This window comes from Diuraphis noxia, unplaced genomic scaffold (genome assembly GCF_037042655.1).
Source record: "Diuraphis noxia isolate RWA-SAM2 unplaced genomic scaffold, SU_Dnox_SAM2 contig0004, whole genome shotgun sequence".
Taxonomy (NCBI): Eukaryota; Metazoa; Arthropoda; class Insecta; order Hemiptera; family Aphididae; genus Diuraphis; species Diuraphis noxia.
In genome coordinates, this window is record NW_028301714.1 from 73,885,207 (window position 1) to 73,911,657 (window position 26,451).

Below are 26,451 nucleotides of genomic sequence, written 5' to 3' on the forward strand. Positions count from 1 at the left end.
ACTTTGAAATACAGGTGATGAATCCGCTAAATATCGTCTTAAGTCATTTCTATTAAACTAATCATACTTTTTATATTTTTAAAGTTAAGTTCACATTATTTTACATCTAAAACACGTGTTTACAATACATTTGGTCGAATACAAAAAATAGAAAAAAAATTTGGTAAAAAATGGTGATAATTCCGCTAAATATCGTTTAAAGTCATTTGTATTGAACTAATCATACTTTTTATATTTCTATCGTTAAGTTCACATTATTTTACATCTAAAACACGTATTTACAATACATTTGGGTGAATACAAAAAATAGAAAAAAAATTTGTGAAAAAATTTGATAAAAAATGGTGATAATTCCGCTAAATATCGTTTAAAGTCATTCGTATTGAACTAATCATACTTTTTATATTTTTATCGTTAAGTTCACATTATTTTACATCTAAAACACGTATTTACAATACATTTTGGTGAATATAAAAGGTCGTAAAAAAATTTTGAAATACAGGTGATGAATCCGCTAAATATCGTCTTAAGTAATTTCTATTAAACTAATCATACTTTTTATATTTTTAACGTTAAGTTCACATTATTTTACATCTAAAACACGTGTTTACAATACATTTGGGTGAATACAAAAAATAGAAAAAAAATTTGGGCAAAAATTGGGTAAAAAATGGTGATAATTCCGCTAAATATCGTTTAAAGTCATTTGTATTGAACTAATCATACTTTTTATATTTTTATCGTTAAGTTCACATTATTTTACATCTAAAACACGTCTTTACAATACATTTGGGTGAATATAAAAGGTCGTAAAAAAATTTTGAAATACAGGTGATGAATCCGCTAAATATCGTCTTAAGTCATTTCTATTAAACTAATCATACTTTTTATATTTTTAACGTTAAGTTCACATTATTTTACATCTAAAACACGTGTTTACAATACATTTGGGTGAATACAAAAAATAGAAAAAAAATTTGGTAAAAAATGGTGATAATTCCGCTAAATATCGTTTAAAGTCATTTGTATTGAACTAATCATACTTTTTATATTTTTATCGTTAAGTTCACATTATTTTACATCTAAAACACGTATTTACAATACATTTGGGTGAATACAAAAAATAGAAAAAAAATTTGGGAAAAAATTTGGTAAAAAATGGTGATAATTCCGCTAAATATCGTTTAAAGTCATTTGTATTGAACTAATCATACTTTTTATATTTTTATCGTTAAGTTCACATTATTTTACATCTAAAACACGTCTTTACAATACATTTGGGTGAATATAAAAGGTCGTAAAAAAATTTTGAAATACAGGTGATGAATCCACTAAATATCGTCTTAAGTCATTTCTATTAAACTAATCATACTTTTTATATTTTTAACGTTAAGTTCACATTATTTTACATCTAAAACACGTGTTTACAATACATTTGGGTGAATACAAAAAATAGAAAAAAAATTTGGTAAAAAATGGTGATAATTCCGCTAAATATCGTTTAAAGTCATTTGTATTGAACTAATCATACTTTTTATATTTTTATCGTTAAGTTCACATTATTTTACATCTAAAACACGTATTTACCATACATTTAGGTGAATACAAAATATAGAAAAAAAATTTGGGATAAAATTTGGTAAAAAATGGTGATAATTCCGCTAAATATCGTTTAAAGTCATTTGTATTGAACTAATCATACTTTTTATATTTTTATCGTTAAGTTCACATTATTTTACATCTAAAACACGTATTTACAATACATTTGGGTGAATACAAAAAATAGAAAAAAAATTTGTGAAAAAATTTGATAAAAAATGGTGATAATTCCGCTAAATATCGTTTAAAGTCATTCGTATTGAACTAATCATACTTTTTATATTTTTATCGTTAAGTTCACATTATTTTACATCTAAAACACGTCTTTACAAGACATTTGGGTGAATATAAAAGGTCGTAAAAAAATTTTGAAATACAGGTGATGAATCCGCTAAATATCGTCTTAAGTCATTTCTATTAAACTAATCATACTTTTTATATTTTTAACGTTAAGTTCACATTATTTTACATCTAAAACACGTGTTTACAATACATTTGGGTGAATACAAAAAATAGAAAAAAAATTTGGTAAAAAATGGTGATAATTCCGCTAAATATCGTTTAAAGTCATTTGTATTGAACTAATCATACTTTTTATATTTTTATCGTTAAGTTCACATTATTTTACATCTAAAACACGTATTTACCATACATTTAGGTGAATACAAAAAATAGAAAAAAAATTTGGGATAAAATTTGGTAAAAAATGGTGATAATTCCGCTAAATATCGTTTAAAGTCATTTGTATTGAACTAATCATACTTTTTATATTTTTATCGTTAAGTTCACATTATTTTACATCTAAAACACGTCTTTACAATACATTTGGGTGAATATAAAATTTCGTAAAAAAACTTTGAAATACAGGTGATGAATCCGCTAAATATCGTCTTAAGTCATTTCTATTAAACTAATCATACTTTTTATATTTTTAAAGTTAAGTTCACATTATTTTACATCTAAAACACGTGTTTACAATACATTTGGTCGAATACAAAAAATAGAAAAAAAATTTGGTAAAAAATGGTGATAATTCCGCTAAATATCGTTTAAAGTCATTTGTATTGAACTAATCATACTTTTTATATTTCTATCGTTAAGTTCACATTATTTTACATCTAAAACACGTATTTACAATACATTTGGGTGAATACAAAAAATAGAAAAAAAATTTGTGAAAAAATTTGATAAAAAATGGTGATAATTCCGCTAAATATCGTTTAAAGTCATTCGTATTGAACTAATCATACTTTTTATATTTTTATCGTTAAGTTCACATTATTTTACATCTAAAACACGTATTTACAATACATTTTGGTGAATATAAAAGGTCGTAAAAAAATTTTGAAATACAGGTGATGAATCCGCTAAATATCGTCTTAAGTAATTTCTATTAAACTAATCATACTTTTTATATTTTTAACGTTAAGTTCACATTATTTTACATCTAAAACACGTGTTTACAATACATTTGGGTGAATACAAAAAATAGAAAAAAAATTTGGGCAAAAATTGGGTAAAAAATGGTGATAATTCCGCTAAATATCGTTTAAAGTCATTTGTATTGAACTAATCATACTTTTTATATTTTTATCGTTAAGTTCACATTATTTTACATCTAAAACACGTCTTTACAATACATTTGGGTGAATATAAAAGGTCGTAAAAAAATTTTGAAATACAGGTGATGAATCCGCTAAATATCGTCTTAAGTCATTTCTATTAAACTAATCATACTTTTTATATTTTTAACGTTAAGTTCACATTATTTTACATCTAAAACACGTGTTTACAATACATTTGGGTGAATACAAAAAATAGAAAAAAAATTTGGTAAAAAATGGTGATAATTCCGCTAAATATCGTTTAAAGTCATTTGTATTGAACTAATCATACTTTTTATATTTTTATCGTTAAGTTCACATTATTTTACATCTAAAACACGTATTTACAATACATTTGGGTGAATACAAAAAATAGAAAAAAAATTTGGGAAAAAATTTGGTAAAAAATGGTGATAATTCCGCTAAATATCGTTTAAAGTCATTTGTATTGAACTAATCATACTTTTTATATTTTTATCGTTAAGTTCACATTATTTTACATCTAAAACACGTCTTTACAATACATTTGGGTGAATATAAAAGGTCGTAAAAAAATTTTGAAATACAGGTGATGAATCCACTAAATATCGTCTTAAGTCATTTCTATTAAACTAATCATACTTTTTATATTTTTAACGTTAAGTTCACATTATTTTACATCTAAAACACGTGTTTACAATACATTTGGGTGAATACAAAAAATAGAAAAAAAATTTGGTAAAAAATGGTGATAATTCCGCTAAATATCGTTTAAAGTCATTTGTATTGAACTAATCATACTTTTTATATTTTTATCGTTAAGTTCACATTATTTTACATCTAAAACACGTATTTACCATACATTTAGGTGAATACAAAATATAGAAAAAAAATTTGGGATAAAATTTGGTAAAAAATGGTGATAATTCCGCTAAATATCGTTTAAAGTCATTTGTATTGAACTAATCATACTTTTTATATTTTTATCGTTAAGTTCACATTATTTTACATCTAAAACACGTATTTACAATACATTTGGGTGAATACAAAAAATGGAAAAAAAATTTGTGAAAAAATTTGATAAAAAATGGTGATAATTCCGCTAAATATCGTTTAAAGTCATTCGTATTGAACTAATCATACTTTTTATATTTTTATCGTTAAGTTCACATTATTTTACATCTAAAACACGTCTTTACAATACATTTGGGTGAATATAAAAGGTCGTAAAAAAATTTTGAAATACAGGTGATGAATCCGCTAAATATCGTCTTAAGTCATTTCTATTAAACTAATCATACTTTTTATATTTTTAACGTTAAGTTCACATTATTTTACATCTAAAACACGTGTTTACAATACATTTGGGTGAATACAAAAAATAGAAAAAAAATTTGGTAAAAAATGGTGATAATTCCGCTAAATATCGTTTAAAGTCATTTGTATTGAACTAATCATACTTTTTATATTTTTATCGTTAAGTTCACATTATTTTACATCTAAAACACGTATTTACCATACATTTAGGTGAATACAAAAAACAGAAAAAAAATTTGGGATAAAATTTGGTAAAAAATGGTGATAATTCCGCTAAATATCGTTTAAAGTCATTTGTATTGAACTAATCATACTTTTTATATTTTTATCGTTAAGTTCACATTATTTTACATCTAAAACACGTCTTTACAATACATTTGGGTGAATATAAAAGTTCGTAAAAAAACTTTGAAATACAGGTGATGAATCCGCTAAATATCGTCTTAAGTCATTTCTATTAAACTAATCATACTTTTTATATTTTTAAAGTTAAGTTCACATTATTTTACATCTAAAACACGTGTTTACAATACATTTGGTCGAATACAAAAAATAGAAAAAAAATTTGGTAAAAAATGGTGATAATTCCGCTAAATATCGTTTAAAGTCATTTGTATTGAACTAATCATACTTTTTATATTTTTATCGTTAAGTTCACATTATTTTACATCTAAAACACGTATTTACAATACATTTGGGTGAATACAAAAAATAGAAAAAAAATTTGTGAAAAAATTTGATAAAAAATGGTGATAATTCCGCTAAATATCGTTTAAAGTCATTCGTATTGAACTAATCATACTTTTTATATTTTTATCGTTAAGTTCACATTATTTTACATCTAAAACACGTATTTACAATACATTTTGGTGAATATAAAAGGTCGTAAAAAAATTTTGAAATACAGGTGATGAATCCGCTAAATATCGTCTTAAGTCATTTCTATTAAACTAATCATACTTTTTATATTTTTAACGTTAAGTTCACATTATTTTACATCTAAAACACGTGTTTACAATACATTTGGGTGAATACAAAAAATAGAAAAAAAATTTGGGCAAAAATTGGGTAAAAAATGGTGATAATTCCGCTAAATATCGTTTAAAGTCATTTGTATTGAACTAATCATACTTTTTATATTTTTATCGTTAAGTTCACATTATTTTACATCTAAAACACGTATTTACAATACATTTGGGTGAATACAAAAAATAGAAAAAAAATTTGGGAAAAAATTTGGTAAAAAATGGTGATAATTCCGCTAAATATCGTTTAAAGTCATTTGTATTGAACTAATCATACTTTTTATATTTTTATCGTTAAGTTCACATAATTTTACATCTAAAACACGTATTTACAATACATTTGGGTGAATACAAAAAATAGAAGAAAAATTTGGGAAAAAATTTGGTAAAAAATGGTGATAATTCCGCTAAATATCGTTTAAAGTCATTCGTATTGAACTAATCATACTTTTTATATTTTTATCGTTAAGTTCACATTATTTTACATCTAAAACACGTCTTTACAATACATTTGGGTGAATATAAAAGGTCGTAAAAAAATTTTGAAATACAGGTGATGAATCCGCTAAATATCGTCTTAAGTCATTTCTATTAAACTAATCATACTTTTTATATTTTTAACGTTAAGTTCACATTATTTTACATCTAAAACACGTGTTTACAATACATTTGGGTGAATACAAAAAATAGAAAAAAAATTTGGTAAAAAATGGTGATAATTCCGCTAAATATCGTTTAAAGTCATTTGTATTGAACTAATCATACTTTTTATATTTTTATCGTTAAGTTCACATTATTTTACATCTAAAACACGTATTTACCATACATTTAGGTGAATACAAAAAATAGAAAAAAAATTTGGGATAAAATTTGGTAAAAAATGGTGATAATTCCGCTAAATATCGTTTAAAGTCATTTGTATTGAACTAATCATACTTTTTATATTTTTATCGTTAAGTTCACATTATTTTACATCTAAAACACGTCTTTACAATACATTTGGGTGAATATAAAAGTTCGTAAAAAAACTTTGAAATACAGGTGATGAATCCGCTAAATATCGTCTTAAGTCATTTCTATTAAACTAATCATACTTTTTATATTTTTAAAGTTAAGTTCACATTATTTTACATCTAAAACACGTGTTTACAATACATTTGGTCGAATACAAAAAATAGAAAAAAAATTTGGTAAAAAATGGTGATAATTCCGCTAAATATCGTTTAAAGTCATTTGTATTGAACTAATCATACTTTTTATATTTTTATCGTTAAGTTCACATTATTTTACATCTAAAACACGTATTTACAATACATTTGGGTGAATACAAAAAATAGAAAAAAAATTTGTGAAAAAATTTGATAAAAAATGGTGATAATTCCGCTAAATATCGTTTAAAGTCATTCGTATTGAACTAATCATACTTTTTATATTTTTATCGTTAAGTTCACATTATTTTACATCTAAAACACGTATTTACAATACATTTTGGTGAATATAAAAGGTCGTAAAAAAATTTTGAAATACAGGTGATGAATCCGCTAAATATCGTCTTAAGTCATTTCTATTAAACTAATCATACTTTTTATATTTTTAACGTTAAGTTCACATTATTTTACATCTAAAACACGTGTTTACAATACATTTGGGTGAATACAAAAAATAGAAAAAAAATTTGGGCAAAAATTGGGTAAAAAATGGTGATAATTCCGCTAAATATCGTTTAAAGTCATTTGTATTGAACTAATCATACTTTTTATATTTTTATCGTTAAGTTCACATTATTTTACATCTAAAACACGTATTTACAATACATTTGGGTGAATACAAAAAATAGAAAAAAAATTTGGGAAAAAATTTGGTAAAAAATGGTGATAATTCCGCTAAATATCGTTTAAAGTCATTTGTATTGAACTAATCATACTTTTTATATTTTTATCGTTAAGTTCACATAATTTTACATCTAAAACACGTATTTACAATACATTTGGGTGAATACAAAAAATAGAAGAAAAATTTGGTAAAAAATGGTGATAATTCCGCTAAATATCGTTTAAAGTCATTTGTATTGAACTAATCATACTTTTTATATTTTTATCGTTAAGTTCACATTATTTTACATCTAAAACACGTCTTTACAATACATTTGGGTGAATATAAAAGGTCGTAAAAAAATTTTGAAATACAGGTGATGAATCCGCTAAATATCGTCTTAAGTCATTTCTATTAAACTAATCATACTTTTTATATTTTTAACGTTAAGTTCACATTATTTTACATCTAAAACACGTGTTTACAATACATTTGGGTGAATACAAAAAATAGAAAAAAAATTTGGTAAAAAATGGTGATAATTCCGCTAAATATCGTTTAAAGTCATTTGTATTGAACTAATCATACTTTTTATATTTTTATCGTTAAGTTCACATTATTTTACATCTAAAACACGTATTTACCATACATTTAGGTGAATACAAAAAATAGAAAAAAAATTTGGGATAAAATTTGGTAAAAAATGGTGATAATTCCGCTAAATATCGTTTAAAGTCATTTGTATTGAACTAATCATACTTTTTATATTTTTATCGTTAAGTTCACATTATTTTACATCTAAAACACGTCTTTACAATACATTTGGGTGAATATAAAAGTTCGTAAAAAAACTTTGAAATACAGGTGATGAATCCGCTAAATATCGTCTTAAGTCATTTCTATTAAACTAATCATACTTTTTGTATTTTTAAAGTTAAGTTCACATTATTTTACATCTAAAACACGTGTTTACAATACATTTGGTCGAATACAAAAAATAGAAAAAAAATTTGGTAAAAAATGGTGATAATTCCGCTAAATATCGTTTAAAGTCATTTGTATTGAACTAATCATACTTTTTATATTTTTATCGTTAAGTTCACATTATTTTACATCTAAAACACGTATTTACAATACATTTGGGTGAATACAAAAAATAGAAAAAAAATTTGTGAAAAAATTTGATAAAAAATGGTGATAATTCCGCTAAATATCGTTTAAAGTCATTCGTATTGAACTAATCATACTTTTTATATTTTTATCGTTAAGTTCACATTATTTTACATCTAAAACACGTATTTACAATACATTTTGGTGAATATAAAAGGTCGTAAAAAAATTTTGAAATACAGGTGATGAATCCGCTAAATATCGTCTTAAGTAATTTCTATTAAATTAATCATACTTTTTATATTTTTAACGTTAAGTTCACATTATTTTACATCTAAAACACGTGTTTACAATACATTTGGGTGAATACAAAAAATAGAAAAAAAATTTGGGCAAAAATTGGGTAAAAAATGGTGATAATTCCGCTAAATATCGTTTAAAGTCATTTGTATTGAACTAATCATACTTTTTATATTTTTATCGTTAAGTTCACATTATTTTACATCTAAAACACGTATTTACAATACATTTGGGTGAATACAAAAAATAGAAAAAAAATTTGGGAAAAAATTTGGTAAAAAATGGTGATAATTCTGCTAAATATCGTTTAAAGTCATTTGTATTCAACTAATCATACTTTTTATATTTTTATCGTTAAGTTCACATTATTTTACATCTAAAACACGTCTTTACAATACATTTGGGTGAATATAAAAGGTCGTAAAAAAATATTGAAATACAGGTGATGAATCCGCTAAATATCGTCTTAAGTCATTTCTATTAAACTAATCATACTTTTTATATTTTTAACGTTAAGTTCACATTATTTTACATCTAAAACACGTGTTTACAATACATTTGGGTGAATACAAAAAATAGAAAAAAAATTTGGTAAAAAATGGTGATAATTCCGCTAAATATCGTTTAAAGTCATTTGTATTGAACTAATCATACTTTTTATATTTTTATCGTTAAGTTCACATTATTTTACATCTAAAACACGTATTTACAATACATTTGGGTGGATACAAAAAATAGAAAAAAAATTTGGGAAAAAATTTGGTAAAAAATGGTGATAATTCCGCTAAATATCGTTTAAAGTCATTTGTATTGAACTAATCATACTTTTTATATTTTTATCGTTAAGTTCACATTATTTTACATCTAAAACACGTCTTTACAATACATTTGGGTGAATATAAAAGTTCGTAAAAAAACTTTGAAATACAGGTGATGAATCCGCTAAATATCGTCTTAAGTCATTTCTATTAAACTAATCATACTTTTTATATTTTTAAAGTTAAGTTCACATTATTTTACATCTAAAACACGTGTTTACAATACATTTGGTCGAATACAAAAAATAGAAAAAAAATTTGGTAAAAAATGGTGATAATTCCGCTAAATATCGTTTAAAGTCATTTGTATTGAACTAATCATACTTTTTATATTTTTATCGTTAAGTTCACATTATTTTACATCTAAAACACGTATTTACAATACATTTGGGTGAATAGAAAAAATAGAAAAAAAATTTGGGAAAAAATTTGGTAAAAAATGGTGATAATTCCGCTAAATATCGTTTAAAGTCATTTGTATTGAACTAATCATACTTTTTATATTTTTATCGTTAAGTTCACATTATTTTACATCTAAAACACGTCTTTACAATACATTTGGGTGAATATAAAAGGTCGTAAAAAAATTTTGAAATACAGGTGATGAATCCGCTAAATATCGTCTTAAGTCATTTCTATTAAACTAATCATACTTTTTATATTTTTAACGTTAATTTCACATTATTTTACATCTAAAACACGTGTTTACAATACATTTGGGTGAATACAAAAAATAGAAAAAAAATTTGGTAAAAAATGGTGATAATTCCGCTAAATATCGTTTAAAGTCATTTGTATTGAACTAATCATACTTTTTATATTTTTATCGTTAAGTTCACATTATTTTACATCTAAAACACGTATTTACCATACATTTAGGTGAATACAAAAAATAGAAAAAAAATTTGGGATAAAATTTGGTAAAAAATGGTGATAATTCCGCTAAATATCGTTTAAAGTCATTTGTATTGAACTAATCATACTTTTTATATTTTTATCGTTAAGTTCACATTATTTTACATCTAAAACACGTCTTTACAATACATTTGGGTGAATATAAAAGTTCGTAAAAAAACTTTGAAATACAGGTGATGAATCCGCTAAATATCGTCTTAAGTCATTTCTATTAAACTAATCATACTTTTTATATTTTTAAAGTTAAGTTCACATTATTTTACATCTAAAACACGTGTTTACAATACATTTGGTCGAATACAAAAAATAGAAAAAAAATTTGGTAAAAAATGGTGATAATTCCGCTAAATATCGTTTAAAGTCATTTGTATTGAACTAATCATACTTTTTATATTTTTATCGTTAAGTTCACATTATTTTACATCTAAAACACGTATTTACAATACATTTGGGTGAATACAAAAAATAGAAAAAAAATTTGTGAAAAAATTTGATAAAAAATGGTGATAATTCCGCTAAATATCGTTTAAAGTCATTCGTATTGAACTAATCATACTTTTTATATTTTTATCGTTAAGTTCACATTATTTTACATCTAAAACACGTATTTACAATACATTTTGGTGAATATAAAAGGTCGTAAAAAAATTTTGAAATACAGGTGATGAATCCGCTAAATATCGTCTTAAGTCATTTCTATTAAACTAATCATACTTTTTATATTTTTAACGTTAAGTTCACATTATTTTACATCTAAAACACGTGTTTACAATACATTTGGATGAATACAAAAAATAGAAAAAAAATTTGGGCAAAAATTGGGTAAAAAATGGTGATAATTCCGCTAAATATCGTTTAAAGTCATTTGTATTGAACTAATCATACTTTTTATATTTTTATCGTTAAGTTCACATTATTTTACATCTAAAACACGTATTTACAATACATTTGGGTGAATACAAAAAATAGAAAAAAAATTTGGGAAAAAATTTGGTAAAAAATGGTGATAATTCCGCTAAATATCGTTTAAAGTCATTTGTATTGAACTAATCATACTTTTTATATTTTTATCGTTAAGTTCACATTATTTTACATCTAAAACACGTCTTTACAATACATTTGGGTGAATATAAAAGGTCGTAAAAAAATTTTGAAATACAGGTGATGAATCCGCTAAATATCGTCTTAAGTCATTTCTATTAAACTAATCATACTTTTTATATTTTTAACGTTAAGTTCACATTATTTTACATCTAAAACACGTGTTTACAATACATTTGGGTGAATACAAAAAATAGAAAAAAAATTTGGTAAAAAATGGTGATAATTCCGCTAAATATCGTTTAAAGTCATTTGTATTGAACTAATCATACTTTTTATATTTTTATCGTTAAGTTCACATTATTTTACATCTAAAACACGTATTTACCATACATTTAGGTGAATACAAAAAATAGAAAAAAAATTTGGGATAAAATTTGGTAAAAAATGGTGATAATTCCGCTAAATATCGTTTAAAGTCATTTGTATTGAACTAATCATACTTTTTATATTTTTATCGTTAAGTTCACATTATTTTACATCTAAAACACGTATTTACAATACATTTGGGTGAATACAAAAAATAGAAAAAAAATTTGGGAAAAAATTCGGTAAAAAATGGTGATAATTCCGCTAAATATCGTTTAAAGTCATTTGTATTGAACTAATCATACTTTTTATATTTTTATCGTTAAGTTCACATTATTTTACATCTAAAACACGTCTTTACAATACATTTGGGTGAATATAAAAGGTCGTAAAAAAATTTTGAAATACAGGTGATGAATCCGCTAAATATCGTCTTAAGTCATTTCTATTAAACTAATCATACTTTTTATATTTTTAACGTTAAGTTCACATTATTTTACATCTAAAACACGTGTTTACAATACATTTGGGTGAATACAAAAAATAGAAAAAAAATTTGGCAAAAAATGGTGATAATTCCGCTAAATATCGTTTAAAGTCATTTGTATTGAACTAATCATACTTTTTATATTTTTATCGTTAAGTTCACATTATTTTACATCTAAAACACGTATTTACCATACATTTGGGTGAATACAAAAAATAGAAAAAAAATTTGGGAAAAAATTTGGTAAAAAATGGTGATAATTCCGCTAAATATCGTTTAAAGTCATTTGTATTGAACTAATCATACTTTTTATATTTTTATCGTTAAGTTCACATTATTTTACATCTAAAACACGTCTTTACAATACATTTGGGTGAATATAAAAGGTCGTAAAAAAATTTTGAAATACAGGTGATGAATCCGCTAAATATCGTCTTAAGTCATTTCTATTAAACTAATCATACTTTTTATATTTTTAACGTTAAGTTCACATTATTTTACATCTAAAACACGTGTTTACAATACATTTGGTAGAATACAAAAAATAGAAAAAAAATTTGGTAAGAAATGGTGATAATTCCGCTAAATATCGTTTAAAGTCATTTGTATTGAACTAATCATACTTTTTATATTTTTATCGTTAAGTTCAAATTATTATACATCTAAAACACGTCTTTACAATACATTTGGGTGAATACAAAAAATAGAAAAAAAATTTGGGCAAAAATTGGGTAAAAAATGGTGATAATTCCGCTAAATATCGTTTAAAGTCATTTGTATTGAACTAATCATACTTTTTATATTTTTATCGTTAAGTTCACATTATTTTACATCTAAAACACGTATTTACAATACATTTGGGTGAATACAAAAAATAGAAAAAAAATTTGGGAAAAAATTTGGTAAAAAATGGTGATAATTCCGCTAAATATCGTTTAAAGTCATTTGTATTGAACTAATCATACTTTTTATATTTTTATCGTTAAGTTCACATTATTTTACATCTAAAACACGTATTTACCATACATTTAAGTGAATACAAAAAATAGAAAAAAAATTTGGGATAAAATTTGGTAAAAAATGGTGATAATTCCGCTAAATATCGTTTAAAGTCATTTGTATTGAACTAATCATACTTTTTATATTTTTATCGTTAAGTTCACATTATTTTACATCTAAAACACGTATTTACAATACATTTGGGTGAATACAAAAAATAGAAAAAAAATTTGGGAAAAAATTTGGTAAAAAATGGTGATAATTCCGCTAAATATCGTTTAAAGTCATTTGTATTGAACTAATCATACTTTTTATATTTTTATCGTTAAGTTCACATTATTTTACATCTAAAACACGTCTTTACAATACATTTGGGTGAATATAAAAGGTCGTAAAAAAATTTTGAAATACAGGTGATGAATCCGCTAAATATCGTCTTAAGTCATTTCTATTAAACTAATCATACTTTTTATATTTTTAACGTTAAGTTCACATTATTTTACATCTAAAACACGTGTTTACAATACATTTGGTAGAATACAAAAAATAGAAAAAAAATTTGGTAAGAAATGGTGATAATTCCGCTAAATATCGTTTAAAGTCATTTGTATTGAACTAATCATACTTTTTATATTTTTATCGTTAAGTTCACATTATTATACATCTAAAACACGTCTTTACAATACATTTGGGTGAATACAAAAAATAGAAAAAAAATTTGGGCAAAAATTGGGTAAAAAATGGTGATAATTCCGCTAAATATCGTTTAAAGTCATTTGTATTGAACTAATCATACTTTTTATATTTTTATCGTTAAGTTCACATTATTTTACATCTAAAACACGTATTTACAATACATTTGGGTGAATACAAAAAATAGAAAAAAAATTTGTGAAAAAATTTGATAAAAAATGGTGATAATTCCGCTAAATATCGTTTAAAGTCATTCGTATTGAACTAATCATACTTTTTATATTTTTATCGTTAAGTTCACATTATTTTACATCTAAAACACGTATTTACAATACATTTTGGTGAATATAAAAGGTCGTAAAAAAATTTTGAAATACAGGTGATGAATCCGCTAAATATCGTCTTAAGTCATTTCTATTAAACTAATCATACTTTTTATATTTTTAACGTTAAGTTCACATTATTTTACATCTAAAACACGTGTTTACAATACATTTGGATGAATACAAAAAATAGAAAAAAAATTTGGGCAAAAATTGGGTAAAAAATGGTGATAATTCCGCTAAATATCGTTTAAAGTCATTTGTATTGAACTAATCATACTTTTTATATTTTTATCGTTAAGTTCACATTATTTTACATCTAAAACACGTATTTACAATACATTTGGGTGAATACAAAAAATAGAAAAAAAATTTGGGAAAAAATTTGGTAAAAAATGGTGATAATTCCGCTAAATATCGTTTAAAGTCATTTGTATTGAACTAATCATACTTTTTATATTTTTATCGTTAAGTTCACATTATTTTACATCTAAAACACGTCTTTACAATACATTTGGGTGAATATAAAAGGTCGTAAAAAAATTTTGAAATACAGGTGATGAATCCGCTAAATATCGTCTTAAGTCATTTCTATTAAACTAATCATACTTTTTATATTTTTAACGTTAAGTTCACATTATTTTACATCTAAAACACGTGTTTACAATACATTTGGGTGAATACAAAAAATAGAAAAAAAATTTGGTAAAAAATGGTGATAATTCCGCTAAATATCGTTTAAAGTCATTTGTATTGAACTAATCATACTTTTTATATTTTTATCGTTAAGTTCACATTATTTTACATCTAAAACACGTATTTACCATACATTTAGGTGAATACAAAAAATAGAAAAAAAATTTGGGATAAAATTTGGTAAAAAATGGTGATAATTCCGCTAAATATCGTTTAAAGTCATTTGTATTGAACTAATCATACTTTTTATATTTTTATCGTTAAGTTCACATTATTTTACATCTAAAACACGTATTTACAATACATTTGGGTGAATACAAAAAATAGAAAAAAAATTTGGGAAAAAATTCGGTAAAAAATGGTGATAATTCCGCTAAATATCGTTTAAAGTCATTTGTATTGAACTAATCATACTTTTTATATTTTTATCGTTAAGTTCACATTATTTTACATCTAAAACACGTCTTTACAATACATTTGGGTGAATATAAAAGGTCGTAAAAAAATTTTGAAATACAGGTGATGAATCCGCTAAATATCGTCTTAAGTCATTTCTATTAAACTAATCATACTTTTTATATTTTTAACGTTAAGTTCACATTATTTTACATCTAAAACACGTGTTTACAATACATTTGGGTGAATACAAAAAATAGAAAAAAAATTTGGCAAAAAATGGTGATAATTCCGCTAAATATCGTTTAAAGTCATTTGTATTGAACTAATCATACTTTTTATATTTTTATCGTTAAGTTCACATTATTTTACATCTAAAACACGTATTTACCATACATTTGGGTGAATACAAAAAATAGAAAAAAAATTTGGGAAAAAATTTGGTAAAAAATGGTGATAATTCCGCTAAATATCGTTTAAAGTCATTTGTATTGAACTAATCATACTTTTTATATTTTTATCGTTAAGTTCACATTATTTTACATCTAAAACACGTGTTTACAATACATTTGGTAGAATACAAAAAATAGAAAAAAAATTTGGGAAAAAATTTGGTAAAAAATGGTGATAATTCCGCTAAATATCGTCTTAAGTCATTTCTATTAAACTAATCATACTTTTTATATTTTTAACGTTAAGTTCACATTATTTTACATCTAAAACACGTGTTTACAATACATTTGGGTGAATACAAAAAATAGAAAAAAAATTTGGTAAGAAATGGTGATAATTCCGCTAAATATCGTTTAAAGTCATTTGTATTGAACTAATCATACTTTTTATATATTTATCGTTAAGTTCACATTATTTTACATCTAAAACACGTATTTACAATACATTTGGGTGAATACAAAAAATAGAAAAAAAATTTGGGAAAAAATTTGGTAAAAAATGGTGATAATTCCGCTAAATATCGTTTAAAGTCATTTGTATTGAACTAATCATACTTTTTGTATTTTTATCGTTAAGTTCACATTATTTTACATCTAAAACACGTGTTTACAATACATTTGGGTGAATACAAAAAATAGAAAAAAAATTTGGTAAGAAATGGTGATAATTCCGCTAAATATCGTTTAAAGTCATTTGTATTGAACTAATCATACTTTTTATATTTTTATCGTTAAGTTCACATAATTTTACATCTAAAACACGTCTTTACAATACATTTGGGTGAAAACAAAAAATAGAAAAAAAATTTGGGAAAAAATTTGGTAAAAAATGGTGATAATTCCGCTAAATATAGTTTAAAGTCATTTTTATTGAACTAATCATACTTTTTATATTTTTATCGTTAAGTTCACATTATTTTACATCTAAAACACGTCTTTACAATACATTTGGGTGAATATAAAAGGTCGTAAAAAAATTTTGAAATACAGGTGATGAATCCGCTAAATATCGTCTTAAGTCATTTCTATTAAACTAATCATACTTTTTATATTTTTAACGTTAAGTTCACATTATTTTACATCTAAAACACGTGTTTACAATACATTTGGGTGAATACAAAAAATAGAAAAAAAATTTGGCAAAAAATGGTGATAATTCCGCTAAATATCGTTTAAAGTCATTTGTATTGAACTAATCATACTTTTTATATTTTTATCGTTAAGTTCACATTATTTTACATCTAAAACACGTATTTACCATACATTTGGGTGAATACAAAAAATAGAAAAAAAATTTGGGAAAAAATTTGGTAAAAAATGGTGATAATTCCGCTAAATATCGTTTAAAGTCATTTGTATTGAACTAATCATACTTTTTATATTTTTATCGTTAAGTTCACATTATTTTACATCTAAAACACGTCTTTACAATACATTTGGGTGAATATAAAAGGTCGTAAAAAAATTTTGAAATACAGGTGATGAATCCGCTAAATATCGTCTTAAGTCATTTCTATTAAACTAATCATACTTTTTATATTTTTAACGTTAAGTTCACATTATTTTACATCTAAAACACGTGTTTACAATACATTTGGATGAATACAAAAAATAGAAAAAAAATTTGGGCAAAAATTGGGTAAAAAATGGTGATAATTCCGCTAAATATCGTTTAAAGTCATTTGTATTGAACTAATCATACTTTTTATATTTTTATCGTTAAGTTCACATTATTTTACATCTAAAACACGTATTTACAATACATTTGGGTGAATACAAAAAATAGAAAAAAAATTTGGGAAAAAATTTGGTAAAAAATGGTGATAATTCCGCTAAATATCGTTTAAAGTCATTTGTATTGAACTAATCATACTTTTTATATTTTTATCGTTAAGTTCACATTATTTTACATCTAAAACACGTCTTTACAATACATTTGGGTGAATATAAAAGGTCGTAAAAAAATTTTGAAATACAGGTGATGAATCCGCTAAATATCGTCTTAAGTCATTTCTATTAAACTAATCATACTTTTTATATTTTTAACGTTAAGTTCACATTATTTTACATCTAAAACACGTGTTTACAATACATTTGGGTGAATACAAAAAATAGAAAAAAAATTTGGTAAAAAATGGTGATAATTCCGCTAAATATCGTTTAAAGTCATTTGTATTGAACTAATCATACTTTTTATATTTTTATCGTTAAGTTCACATTATTTTACATCTAAAACACGTATTTACCATACATTTAGGTGAATACAAAAAATAGAAAAAAAATTTGGGATAAAATTTGGTAAAAAATGGTGATAATTCCGCTAAATATCGTTTAAAGTCATTTGTATTGAACTAATCATACTTTTTATATTTTTATCGTTAAGTTCACATTATTTTACATCTAAAACACGTATTTACAATACATTTGGGTGAATACAAAAAATAGAAAAAAAATTTGGGAAAAAATTCGGTAAAAAATGGTGATAATTCCGCTAAATATCGTTTAAAGTCATTTGTATTGAACTAATCATACTTTTTATATTTTTATCGTTAAGTTCACATTATTTTACATCTAAAACACGTCTTTACAATACATTTGGGTGAATATAAAAGGTCGTAAAAAAATTTTGAAATACAGGTGATGAATCCGCTAAATATCGTCTTAAGTCATTTCTATTAAACTAATCATACTTTTTATATTTTTAACGTTAAGTTCACATTATTTTACATCTAAAACACGTGTTTACAATACATTTGGGTGAATACAAAAAATAGAAAAAAAATTTGGCAAAAAATGGTGATAATTCCGCTAAATATCGTTTAAAGTCATTTGTATTGAACTAATCATACTTTTTATATTTTTATCGTTAAGTTCACATTATTTTACATCTAAAACACGTATTTACCATACATTTGGGTGAATACAAAAAATAGAAAAAAAATTTGGGAAAAAATTTGGTAAAAAATGGTGATAATTCCGCTAAATATCGTTTAAAGTCATTTGTATTGAACTAATCATACTTTTTATATTTTTATCGTTAAGTTCACATTATTTTACATCTAAAACACGTGTTTACAATACATTTGGTAGAATACAAAAAATAGAAAAAAAATTTGGGAAAAAATTTGGTAAAAAATGGTGATAATTCCGCTAAATATCGTCTTAAGTCATTTCTATTAAACTAATCATACTTTTTATATTTTTAACGTTAAGTTCACATTATTTTACATCTAAAACACGTGTTTACAATACATTTGGGTGAATACAAAAAATAGAAAAAAAATTTGGTAAGAAATGGTGATAATTCCGCTAAATATCGTTTAAAGTCATTTGTATTGAACTAATCATACTTTTTATATATTTATCGTTAAGTTCACATTATTTTACATCTAAAACACGTATTTACAATACATTTGGGTGAATACAAAAAATAGAAAAAAAATTTGGGAAAAAATTTGGTAAAAAATGGTGATAATTCCGCTAAATATCGTTTAAAGTCATTTGTATTGAACTAATCATACTTTTTGTATTTTTATCGTTAAGTTCACATTATTTTACATCTAAAACACGTGTTTACAATACATTTGGGTGAATACAAAAAATAGAAAAAAAATTTGGTAAGAAATGGTGATAATTCCGCTAAATATCGTTTAAAGTCATTTGTATTGAACTAATCATACTTTTTATATTTTTATCGTTAAGTTCACATAATTTTACATCTAAAACACGTCTTTACAATACATTTGGGTGAAAACAAAAAATAGAAAAAAAATTTGGGAAAAAATTTGGTAAAAAATGGTGATAATTCCGCTAAATATAGTTTAAAGTCATTTTTATTGAACTAATCATACTTTTTATATTTTTATCGTTAAGTTCACATTATTTTACATCTAAAACACGTCTTTACAATACATTTGGGTGAATATAAAAGGTCGTAAAAAAATTTTGAAATACAGGTGATGAATCCGCTAAATATCGTCTTAAGTCATTTCTATTAAACTAATCATACTTTTTATATTTTTAACGTTAAGTTCACATTATTTTACATCTAAAACACGTGTTTACAATACATTTGGGTGAATACAAAAAATAGAAAAAAAATTTGGCAAAAAATGGTGATAATTCCGCTAAATATCGTTTAAAGTCATTTGTATTGAACTAATCATACTTTTTATATTTTTATCGTTAAGTTCACATTATTTTACATCTAAAACACGTATTTACCATACATTTGGGTGAATACAAAAAATAGAAAAAAAATTTGGGAAAAAATTTGGTAAAAAATGGTGATAATTCCGCTAAATATCGTTTAAAGTCATTTGTATTGAACTAATCATACTTTTTATATTTTTATCGTTAAGTTCACATTATTTTACATCTAAAACACGTCTTTACAATACATTTGGGTGAATATAAAAGGTCGTAAAAAAAATATTGAAATACAGGTGATGAATCCTCTAAATATCGTCTTAAGTCATTTCTATTAAACTAATCATACTTTTTATATTTTTAAAGTTAAGTTCACATTATTTTACATCTAAAACACGTGTTTACAATACATTTGGGTGAATACAAAAAATAGAAAAAAAATTTGGTAAAAAATGGTGATAATTCCGCTAAATATCGTTTAAAGTCATTTGTATTGAACTAATCATACTTTTTATATTTTTATCGTTAAGTTCACATTATTTTACATCTAAAACACGTATTTACAATACATTTGGGTGAATAGAAAAAATAGAAAAAAAATTTGTGAAAAAATTTGATAAAAAATGGTGATAATTACGCTAAATATCGTTTAAAGTCATTCGTATTGAACTAATCATACTTTTTATATTTTTATCGTTAAGTTCACATTATTTTACATCTAAAACACGTATTTACAATACATTTTGGTGAATATAAAAGGTCGTAAAAAAATTTTGAAATACAGGTGATGAATCCGCTAAATATCGTCTTAAATCATTTCTATTAAACTAATCATACTTTTTATATTTTTAACGTTAAGTTCACATTATTTTACATCTAAAACACGTGTTTACAATACATTTGGGTGAATACAAAAAATAGAAAAAAAATTTGGGCAAAAATTGGGTAAAAAATGGTGATAATTCCGCTAAATATCGTTTAAAGTCATTTGTATTGAACTAATCATACTTTTTATATTTTTATCGTTAAGTTCACATTATTTTACATCTAAAACACGTATTTACAATACATTTGGGTGAATACAAAAAATAGAAAAAAAATTTGGGAAAAAATTTGGTAAAAAATGGTGATAATTCCGCTAAATATCGTTTAAAGTCATTTGTATTGAACTAATCATACTTTTTATATTTTTATCGTTAAGTTCACATTATTTTACATCTAAAACACGTCTTTACAATACATTTGGGTGAATATAAAAGGTCGTAAAAAAATTTTGAAATACAGGTGATGAATCCGCTAAATATCGTCTTAAGTCATTTCTATTAAACTAATCATACTTTTTATATTTTTAACGTTAAGTTCACATTATTTTACATCTAAAACACGTGTTTACAATACATTTAGGTGAATACAAAAAATAGAAAAAAAATTTGGTAAAAAATGGTGATAATACCGCTAAATATCGTTTAAAGTCATTTGTATTGAACTAATCATACTTTTTATATTTTTATCGTTAAGTTCACATTATTTTACATCTAAAACACGTATTTACAATACATTTGGGTGAATACAAAAAATAGAAAAAATATTTGGGAAAAAATTTGGTAAAAAATGGTGATAATTCCGCTAAATATCGTTTAAAGTCATTTGTATTGAACTAATCATACTTTTTATATTTTTATCGTTAAGTTCACATTTTTTTACATCTAAAACACGTCTTTACAATACATTTGGGTGAATATAAAAGGTCGTAAAAAAATTTTGAAATACAGGTGATGAATCCTCTAAATATCGTCTTATGTCATTTCTATTAAACTAATCATACTTTTTATATTTTTAACGTTAAGTTCACATTATTTTACATCTAAAACACATGTTTACAATACATTTGGGTGAATACAAAAAATAGAAAAAAAATTTGGTAAAAAATGGTGATAAATCCGCTAAATATCGTTTCAAGTCATTTGTATTGAACTAATCATACTTTTTATATTTTTATCGTTAAGTTCACATTATTTTACATCTAAAACACGTATTTACCATACATTTAGGTGAATACAAAAAATAGAAAAAAAATTTGGGATAAAATTTGGTAAAAAATGGTGATAATTCCGCTAAATATCGTTTAAAGTCATTTGTATTGAACTAATCATACTTTTTATATTTTCATCGTTAAGTTCACATTATTTTACATCTAAAACACGTATTTACAATACATTTGGGTGAATACAAAAAATAGAAAAAAAATTTGGGAAAAAATTTGGTAAAAAATGGTGATAATTCCGCTAAATATCGTCTTAAGTCATTTCTATTAAACTAATCATACTTTTTATATTTTTAACGTTAGTTTCAGATTATTTTACATCTAAAACACGTGTTTACAATACATTTGGGTGAATACAAAAAATAGAAAAAAAATTTGGTAAGAAATGGTGATAATTCCGCTAAATATCGTTTAAAGTCATTTGTATTGAACTAATCATACTTTTTATATTTTTATCGTTAAGTTCACATTATTTTACATCTAAAACACGTATTTACCATACATTTAAGTGAATACAAAAAATAGAAAAAAAATTTGGGATAAAATTTGGTAAAAAATGGTGATAATTCCGCTAAATATCGTTTAAAGTCATTTGTATTGAACTAATCATACTTTTTATATTTTTATCGTTAAGTTCACATTATTTTACATCTAAAACACGTATTTACAATACATTTGGGTGAATACAAAAAATAGAAAAAAAATTTGGGAAAAAATTTGGTAAAAAATGGTGATAATTCCGCTAAATATCGTTTAAAGTCATTTGTATTGAACTAATCATACTTTTTATATTTTTATCGTTAAGTTCACATTATTTTACATCTAAAACACGTATTTACCATACATTTAAGTGAATACAAAAAATAGAAAAAAAATTTGGGATAAAATTTGGTAAAAAATGGTGATAATTCCGCTAAATATCGTTTAAAGTCATTTGTATTGAACTAATCATACTTTTTATATTTTTATCGTTAAGTTCACATTATTTTACATCTAAAACACGTATTTACAATACATTTGGGTGAATACAAAAAATAGAAAAAAAATTTGGGAAAAAATTTGGGAAAAAATTTGGTAAAAAATGGTGATAATTCCGCTAAATATCGTTTAAAGTCATTTGTATTGAACTAATCATACTTTTTATATTTTTATCGTTAAGTTCACATTATTTTACATCTAAAACACGTCTTTACAATACATTTGGGTGAATATAAAAGCTCGTAAAAAAATTTTGAAATACAGGTGATGAATCCGCTAAATATCGTCTTAAGTCATTTCTATTAAACTAATCATACTTTTTATATTTTTAACGTTAAGTTCACATTATTTTACATCTAAAACACGTGTTTACAATACATTTGGGTGAATACAAAAAATAGAAAAAAAATTTGGTAAAAAATGGTGATAATTCCGCTAAATATCGTTTAAAGTCATTTATATTGAACTAATCATACTTTTTATATTTTTATCGTTAAGTTCACATTTTTTTACATCTAAAACACGTCTTTACAATACATTTGGGTGAATATAAAAGGTCGTAAAAAAATTTTGAAATACAGGTGATGAATCCGCTAAATATCGTCTTAAGTCATTTCTATTAAACTAATCATACTTTTTATATTTTTAACGTTAAGTTCACATTATTTTACATCTAAAACACGTGTTTACAATACATTTGGGTGAATACAAAAAATAGAAAAAAAATTTGGGAAAAAATTTGATAAAAAATGGTGATAATTCCGCTAAATATCGTTTAATGTCATTTGTATTGAACTAATCATACTTTTTATATTTTTATCGTTAAGTTCACATTATTTTACATCTAAAACACGTATTTACAATACATTTGGGTGAATACAAAAAATAGAAAAAAAATTTGGGAAAAAATTTGGTAAAAAATGGTGATAATTCCGCTAAATATCGTCTTAAGTCATTTCTATTAAACTAATCATACTTTTTATATTTTTAACGTTAAGTTCACATTATTTTACATCTAAAACACGTGTTTACAATACATTTGGGTGAATACAAAAAATAGAAAAAAAATTTGGTAAGAAATGGTGATAATTCCGCTAAATATCGTTTAAAGTCATTTGTATTGAACTAATCATACTTTTTATATTTTTATCGTTAAGTTCACATTATTTTACATCTAAAACACGTATTTACAATACATTTGGGTGAATACAAAAAATAGAAAAAAAATTTGGGAAAAAATTTGGTAAAAAATGGTGATAATTCCGCTAAATATCGTTTAAAGTCATTTGTATTGAACTAATCATACTTTTTATATTTTTATCGTTAAGTTCACATTATTTTACATCTAAAACACGTGTTTACAATACATTTGGGTGAATACAAAAAATAGAAAAAAAATTTGGTAAAAAATGGTGATAATTCCGCTAAATATCGTTTAAAGTCATTTGTATTGAACTAATCATACTTTTTATATTTTTATCGTTAAGTTCACATTTTTTTACATCTAAAACACGTCTTTACAATACATTTGGGTGAATATAAAAGGTCGTAAAAAAATTTTGAAATACAGGTGATGAATCCGCTGAATATCGTCTTAAGTCATTTCTATTAAACTAATCATACTTTTTATATTTTTAACGTTAAGTTCACATTATTTTACATCTAAAACACGTGTTTACAATACATTTGGGTGAATACAAAAAATAGAAAAAAAATTTGGTAAAAAATGGTGATAATTCCGCTAAATATCGTTTAAAGTCATTTGTATTGAACTAATCATACTTTTTATATTTTTATCGTTAAGTTCACATTATTTTACATCCAATACACGTATTTACAATACATTTGGGTGAATACAAAAAATAGAAAAAAAATTTGGGAAAAAATTTGGTAAAAAATGGTGATAATTCCGCTAAATATCGTCTTAAGTCATTTCTATTAAACTAATCATACTTTTTATATTTTTAACGTTAAGTTCACATTATTTTACATCTAAAACACGTGTTTACAATACATTTGGGTGAATACAAAAAATAGAAAAAAAATTTGGTAAGAAATGGTGATAATTCCGCTAAATATCGTTTAAAGTCATTTGTATTGAACTAATCATACTTTTTATATATTTATCGTTAAGTTCACATTATTTTACATCTAAAACACGCATTTACAATACATTTGGGTGAATACAAAAAATAGAAAAAAAATTTGGGAAAAAATTTGGTAAAAAATGGTGATAATTCCGCTAAATATCGTTTAAAGTCATTTGTATTGAACTAATCATACTTTTTATATTTTTATCGTTAAGTTCACATTATTTTACATCTAAAACACGTGTTTACAATACATTTGGGTGAATACAAAAAATAGAAAAAAAATTTGGTAAGAAATGGTGATAATTCCGCTAAATATCGTTTAAATTCATTTGTATTGAACTAATCATACTTTTTATATTTTTATCGTTAAGTTCACATTATTTTACATCTAAAACACGTATTTACCATACATTTAGGTGAATACAAAAAATAGAAAAAAAATTTGGGATAAAATTTGGTAAAAAATGGTGATAATTCCGCTAAATATCGTTTAAAGTCATTTGTATTGAACTAATCATACATTTTATATTTTTATCGTTAAGTTCACATTATTTTACATCTAAAACACGTATTTACAATACATTTGGGTGAATACAAAAAATAGAAAAAAAATTTGGGAAAAAATTTGGTAAAAAATGGTGATAATTCCGCTAAATATCGTTTAAAGTCATTTGTATTGAACTAATCATACTTTTTATATTTTTATCGTTAAGTTCACATTATTTTACATCTAAAACACGTCTTTACAATACATTTGGGTGAATATAAAAGCTCGTAAAAAAATTTTGAAATACAGGTGATGAATCCGCTAAATATCGTCTTAAGTCATTTCTATTAAACTAATCATACTTTTTATATTTTTAACGTTAAGTTCACATTATTTTACATCTAAAACACGTGTTTACAATACATTTGGGTGAATACAAAAAATAGAAAAAAAATTTGGTAAAAAATGGTGATAATTCCGCTAAATATCGTTTAAAGTCATTTGTATTGAACTAATCATACTTTTTATATTTTTATCGTTAAGTTCACATTTTTTTACATCTAAAACACGTCTTTACAATACATTTGGGTGAATATAAAAGGTCGTAAAAAAATTTTGAAATACAGGTGATGAATCCGCTAAATATCGTCTTAAGTCATTTCTATTAAACTAATCATACTTTTTATATTTTTATCGTTAAGTTCACATTTTTTTACATCTAAAACACGTCTTTACAATACATTTGGGTGAATATAAAAGGTCGTA